Source organism: Callospermophilus lateralis, unplaced genomic scaffold, assembly GCF_048772815.1.
Source record: "Callospermophilus lateralis isolate mCalLat2 unplaced genomic scaffold, mCalLat2.hap1 Scaffold_194, whole genome shotgun sequence".
Taxonomy (NCBI): Eukaryota; Metazoa; Chordata; class Mammalia; order Rodentia; family Sciuridae; genus Callospermophilus; species Callospermophilus lateralis.
Window position 1 is genome coordinate 820,108 of NW_027512953.1, and position 7,211 is coordinate 827,318.

Genomic DNA, 7,211 nt, shown 5'->3' on the forward strand with positions numbered 1-7,211 from the left:
AAAGAAAATGCTTTGAAAAATGAAAAGAGATAGAAAGCAAACATCAAGCAAAGAGGGTAATCGTGGTGTTGTTAGCAAATGAATGAATAAATGAATACATATACAAAATGACAGAAAATATGATTTTGGTATTGTTTGCAAAAGAATTAAAGACGATTATTTTTTGCCAGTCACAGAGTTCTAAGTAGAAACACTGATGATCATGCATTTTTTAAAATTCATGGCATTAATTTGATTTGTCATTAATTAGATGAGCAAATTAGGGAATGCCTGTTTTAGGGAAATGTTCCAAAAATAACCTTGTAAAATCAGGTTAGAGACACACTGTATGCCCTCAGAGCAATGGGGAGTAAGAGGGAAAATGTGAAATTAGATCTATAATAGCCACTTCACTGGTAAAGGTGATGGCACCTCCATTATCAATCAGAACCTAGTCTGATGTCTAATTTCACTGCCTAACTGATCAAATTAAATTTAATACAAATGAGAAAATACTTGACTAGGGGGAAAAAGAGCTATGCCATCTTGCTTTCTATTGAATGAAATCTGAGCCATTATCAAGGGCAGGGGGGAAAAAAGCTTCAATACTTTTTCAAAGTAAAAAAAAACAAAACAAAATAAAATAAACAACAACAACAAAAAATTTCCCAACTGACCTGGCAAAGAATATCATTGGCAAAAACATTTGGAATTCCTTGAGCTTGCTATGTACTCAGAATGAAGCATGGCTGAACTGTTTTACTTCAGTTATTTCGCCAAAGTTTCCATGCCCATTCTGTGCCAGGTTCCAATCCTTGCTTTGTGGGTAAATGGTGCCTCCTCCCTACAGCTGCAAGCCACTGTGGGTCTCATTTTCAGTGCTGCTTGCTTTCACCACTTTTGGATGTAGCAGAGCTGTTGATAGATGGTTTACTACTCTGCAGATGTTTGAAAACAAGACTCACCCAACAGGAAATGCTTCCTGGTTGCATCCAAAGCATCTTCACTTCTGTTTCCCACATGTACTTGGCAGTACCAGCAAGGCAGACAGTTCCCTGGTCCTCTGCACTACCCTTTGTGCTGAAAGTCATCCTGAGTCAACAGGAATTGAGGGTGTGCTGCATTTTTAAAGCAGGGGCAGCACAGGTTGTTCAGAGCTGAGGAGCCCTGCACGGGAGTCTACCAGACTGCTGGGCCTGAAGCAATCAGTGGGGTACAGAGTTCTAAAAGGGCAGGAGGTCCTGACCTGGATCAGTGGCAAACCCTCCTTGGGCCTCAGTTTTTCTTATCAACAGACGAAGGCTGTGGGAAAGGATGCTTCTAGCTCAGGTACTCACTGATTTCCTGTTGCAGCTTGCTTGTTTCAGCATCTGAAGTTCCCTCCCCACTTCTTTTAGAAATGTAAAGAAATGACTCCCTCCTACCCCCAACCCCAGTGCTAGGATTGAACCCAGGGCCTGGTGCATGCAAGGCAAATGCATGACCACTGAGCTACACCCCCAGCTCCCTAATATTTATATATATATATATATATATATATATATATATATTTAATAATTCACAAAACAGAAAACTTGACGAAGACCCAAGGCTCTCAGCCCGCCTCATCTGGACTTTCTTTCTGCCCCCTTGTCCTTTCTGTGGCCCCTCTGGCACCTGCTTCATCTTGGTCCCTTTTGACAGTCTCATCACTCCTGATGTGACAGTGTGTCCGTGTCAGAGCTGCCATCTGGGATAGCCTTTCTTTATGTCTCTGCCTCGTCCATTTCAATTTTCAAATGGCTCTTTTGTCCTCTACCTATACTTTCAAATTCCCTCCCCGTCTCCTCCCTTCCTGGCCTTCCTCCTAAAACTAGCTCCTGTTCTCAGCTTCACACTGACGTTTCCCAGGTGATCTTGACACACTCAACTCTGCCCAACTATATATTGTGTATTATGATTTGAATGAAAAATGTCCACCATACAGAAGTTGTTCTGTTTTCTCTCCATCGTTGACTTGTCTCAGCAGATATTGCCACACTGATTCATAGATTCATGTGAGTCTAAGCATATAGATGGCTGTTAAAAGGGATACAGAAATACACTTGAAAGAGTCCATGACTCCATGCTTCACACATGGGTGGAGAATGTGGATACTGTAAAAAATAAATCAGGTCTTAAACCTTACAGAAAAGGAATGACAAATACAAAGTTTCCGTGTGTGTGTGTGTGTGTGTGTGTGTGTGTGTGTGTGTGTGTGAGAGAGAGAGAGAGAGAGAGAGAGAGAGAGAGAGAGAGAGAGAGAGAGAGAGAGAGATTGTTTAGGTATGCATGGGATATAGTAATACAGCTTTTTTCTTCAATATGAACACCCTCCCATTTTATTCTGGTCAGTAATATTTAAAATATAGAAACACTTCTCCTTAGAATATCTGAATTAAAATACTTATTTCTTCATGTACAAAAAGAATTCAAAACATTTTAGGGTGTAGCTTTTTAAGAGACATCGTGTGACAGCTGATTTATTTCATTTGTTGTTTCATGGATGTGAAAAATATGTCATTACCACTGTGGCTGTAAGAACTATAAACGATACGTTATTGCAAGTGTTCTAAAAAAATCAGAACAAAACTAATTTATTATAGTTCTGTCTTCATTTGTACACCACAGGTTGGTGAGTTCAACACAACAAAATTATCTCTTCTTTTAAAAGTGTCTACTAAAGATAAAAAGAATAAGGTAACAATTAACATGTAGTTTGTTACATTAAAAAATCTGATATACATATTTCTATTGTCTGTTAGCTTTTTCTAAGCCTCTTTAACTATTACAAAAAAAAAGAGGAAAAATGAAAGAGAAGTGGTTGTTGAAAGGCAAACATTCAATTCAGTTGATACAACATTACAGTACAGTCAACTAAAGTCACTCAAGGAGGTAGCCAGTCTAGTCAGCTTCTTGGGTTAAAGTCTGTAAACCAGATTGCTACAAAATGTTCGATGCTGCTTCAAAACTGTATATTAATTACCTTTTTTTGGAGGATGCGGAACTTCCTACTGATGGCTTCAGAAGAAGGGGTCATGCTATTGGTCAAAGCACAGGGGAACCCCAACCTGTCATTAATCATTTTACTGAGCACTGTAGTTAGGATAGCATTATTGAGTTTAGCACAACAACTAAAATAAAATAATAATAATAATAATAATAATAAAAGTAATAATCATCATAATAATAATGATAAGAATAAAAACCAAACACAAACTGGAAGCCTAGAGTTGCTGCCAGCAGTGTGGAACCCTTGCGATAGGCTATACTAAAAAAATTGAAATATCCACCTGTCCTCTCCACTCTGCCACAAACTAGCAAAGTCAAAAATACAAAAGTCTTCAACTGGTTACTTTTGAAGAATAAAGCAAAAACGTCTTTGTGCTCCTTACTACCAGAAACAAAATATCCACTGAGTTACCACATGTAGTAGCTTCTGGATGTGTCGACCTGGGTTGGCTTGGCCTCTGCCGAACCATCCTGTCTTTCTCGCTGTCACCTTCCCAGAGGTTAATGAGTGGTGGGTACAGCTCGTTCAGGGGGATGGAAGAGGTTTTTTGCATATACTTTTTTAGGGAATGGTGGTAGTTTTTCCTCTTAAATCTCTTGGCAATGTACACAGCCATGGATGCGAGGCTAATGACGGTGAACATGGACCCCATGACCGCGGCGAGGGCTGTGCTGGTTTCTTGGTCAGAGATGTCCAGGGCAAAGGCAGCAGTTTTGTTTGTGATGTTGATGCATGACTTTTGAGTCTGCTGGTGAATGTTGGACACAGTGAGGCATACTTCGTAATCGGTAGAAGGCTGCAGATGGGCCAGGTTGTATTCATGAATGTCTACTGGGACCCTGGCCATGTATGTGATGTGGGGGTTGTCGATCTTCATGGTGGCTGACGACCATTTTAAATTTGATGTCCTGACATTGGAGTTGACCTTCCAAGACACTAAGATGGAATGAGATTCCGTCTGCTTGACATAGATTTTCAGCACCTGGGTACCATCCAGAAGGGTTCCATTGACCTTGATGGTGGCCACCCGAATGTCTGCCTCTTGGACATTCTGGGCAACACACGTGTATCTTCCTGAGTCTTTGATCTGTATATTAGCTATTTCCAAGGTACCTTCACTGCTTAGCTTGTATTTTTCCGAAAGTGTATCCACCGTTATTTTATTTCCAATGGGAGTGACCCAGTAAATTTCAGGTTCTGGCTCAGCCATGGCCAGCAGTGTAGAAAAACTGTAGTGCCAATCTCCATGTTTAAATGATTTGGGAATGTGTCGTGAGAGATCATTGGCAGGCACTGTTCACTTGAATCCTGGATTAAAACTTCCTTCACCTGCTGCCCTCTGTATTCGGGGGGCATGGCACAGAACATGGATAAAGGCTCCATGAAGCAGATGTTGGTTTTGTTGGAGTTAATCCAGTGGATGACACAGTCACAACTCAAGGGATTGCTGTGGATACTGATCTCCTGCAGATTGGGAAGGGACTCTACCATCTTTTGGTAAACAGCATTCAAAGCATTGTTGTTCAGCATCAAGCTTTCCAGGGCAGGAACACTTCCGAAAGCAAAGCAGTGGATGTAAGACAATTTGGGGTTATTGGTGGCTTCTAGCTTTGTGAGTTCTGGTAGGTTATCCAGGGCATAGCGGTCCACGGAAACAAGTTCCCCCATATTGTTTATCTCTAGTTCTTTTAACCGGAGCATGTTTTTGAAGTCTTCTTCTTGGATTTTGTGAATGGGATTTTTGTTGAGGTCTAAGAATTTCAAATTGGGGACTTTTTGCAGGGTGAGTTGAAGGACTTTGACCAGTTTGTTATCATAAAAAGACAGGCTCTCAAGGCTATCCAGGCCCACCAAGGCATTTCCAGGGATAACAGTGAGATACATTCCTGCCAAAACTAAGCTTCTCAAGTTTGAGAGGGTTTTAAAGTTCATATCCAAAATTCCAATCACAGGGTTTTCCCCAATCATCAGAATTTCCAGGTTAGGTGTCGAATCAAACCAGCGATTATCAATGACCTTCAACTTTTTGGAATTCAGGTGGAGCCTTAGAAGATTTTTTAAGCCTGCAAAGGCATTAGCAGAGATAGTGCTGATCTGGTTGTGGTTGATGTAGAGTTCCTGGAGGTTGCTGAGGTCTTGCAGACAATAATCAGTCATCTCTGTGATCTGATTTTCCTCCAAATGCAGAGTAGTGAGCTGAGTCAAGTTCGCCAGCCCTACCTCCTTAATATTGGTAAAGTTGTTTTGGGAGAAATCTAGCTCAGTCAAGTTGAACAGCTGTTGAAGTTCATCTACCATCTTCGCGATGTTATTGCTCTGTAAGAGAAGCACTTGCGTGTCACTAGAAAGGTTACTAGGAATCCTCGTGAGGCGGAGATCATTACAGTCGACTGTGGTGGCTTCCCTGTAGGTGGACTGCGGGGTAAACCAGGGTCGAATTTCACAGACGCAGAGTTGTGGACACTCACTATTCTGTATGGAAGACACCGTGAAGGAGGTCACTAGCAAGCCTAGCACCAGTTGGCAAGCGGCTGCTACCAGGCTAACCCCAGCCATGCTGGCTTGCCGAACAAGCTCAAGTCTCAGCCCTGGGGAGTGAGTTTTAACAAAATGAGAACTCCATCTGTCGACACGGAGCAGAAAATGTAAACATTCGAGTAGTCTCTGTTGAGATGTACAGAATGCCGGAGTCCAAAGGGATGATGTTCTGGACTTTTCAAAAGGCAGAAAGCAATTGGGAGTCTTTCAGCTGTGTCTCTAGATTCCAGGCATGCACACAGCTTCTCATCCGAGTGACCTCAGCCAAGAGTCTGAAACTGTGTCTGAAAAGTAGATTAGGAAAGGTGTTATGCTTGTTCCACTACTTTCTGCACTACAGCCTTCTTTTTATTTACTAAAAAGGCATAGTCACTTACAATTCTAATAAGAAGAAATGTTTAAATGCATTCAAATAGGCAAATAAGCTATAAAACATCAGGATACTCACTATATCCCTCTTACTATACTAAAAGCAGTTAATGTTCCTTCACTTTTACAATCAGGAGTGCATGTACTACTGGACCAAATTGTTAAAAACACACACACACACACACACACACACACACACACATACACACACACTGATTCAGAATACCTAGAAGAGCTTGTAGATGTCATTTCTTTTAAAATAAAAGACGACTTTAGAAATTGCATATATTTAGGGCTCTAAAAAGCAAAAAAGGTCATCCCTACTAAAAGCAAAATACAAATGGCAGTTTATTAGAGAATCGGTGCATTAATAATTTTTAATTATTTACAGCTTAATTAATACCTCATTTGTTTCCAGAAATTTAAGTGGTACATTCTGTGGAAAGGCACCAGCCAAAGCTTTTCTAGATCAATTTATTTATTTATTTATTTTTAAAGAGAGAGAGAGAGAGAGAGAGAGAGAGAGAGAGAGAGAGAATTTTTTAATATTTATTTTTTAGTTTTTGGCAGACACAACATCTTTGTTTATATATGGTGCTGAGCATCGAAACCGGGCCACACACATGCCAGACGAGTGCGCTACCACTTGAGCCACATCCCCAGCCCAGAGATTAATTTATTTTTATGCAAAAAGTTAACTTAACACAACTATGAAAGGAAGATACTAGTTTTTTTTTTTAACATTCTAATAGTCACATCTGATAGTGACTGAGTAAATAAAAAGAACTCTATGATCCCATACCACTAGTCTTCATTAAAAACACAAATATTGAGCCAAGGGTGGTGGTGCATGCTTGAAATCCCAGTGGCTCAGAAAGCTGAGGCAGGAGGACTTCAAGTTTGAGGCCAGCTTCTGCAATTTAGCAAGATGCTATCTGAAAATCAGAACATAATAAAAAAAAAGGGGGGCTGGAGCTATAGTTCAGTGGTAGACGTGGGTTCAATCCCCAGACCACCCTATGCAAAAACAAACAAAATACAAAAAATCTTCCACAAATATTCCATTTATACATAAAAAATATTATCTAAGATGCACAGTTTCATTAATATCATGAAAATATCACTGGCCATATGATATCTTTGGACCATGAATACATTCCTCAATCTCTTGAAGTCTCAGTTTCTTCAATTTATACAATAGGGTTGATCATAAAAGTACCTCTCTCATAGGATTACTGAGAGAATTAAAGAATCTATGTCAAGCTTTTAGCACAGTGATTGGCACATAGTAAAT

General features: G+C 40.2%; 1 pseudogene; it reads right to left on the reverse strand.

Moving 5' to 3' along the window:
* Positions 1-3,417: 3,417 nt before the first annotated feature.
* LOC143640356 (leucine-rich repeat neuronal protein 1-like) lies at positions 3,418-5,566 on the reverse strand (annotated as a pseudogene).
* Between the last annotated feature and the right edge of the window lie 1,645 nt (positions 5,567-7,211).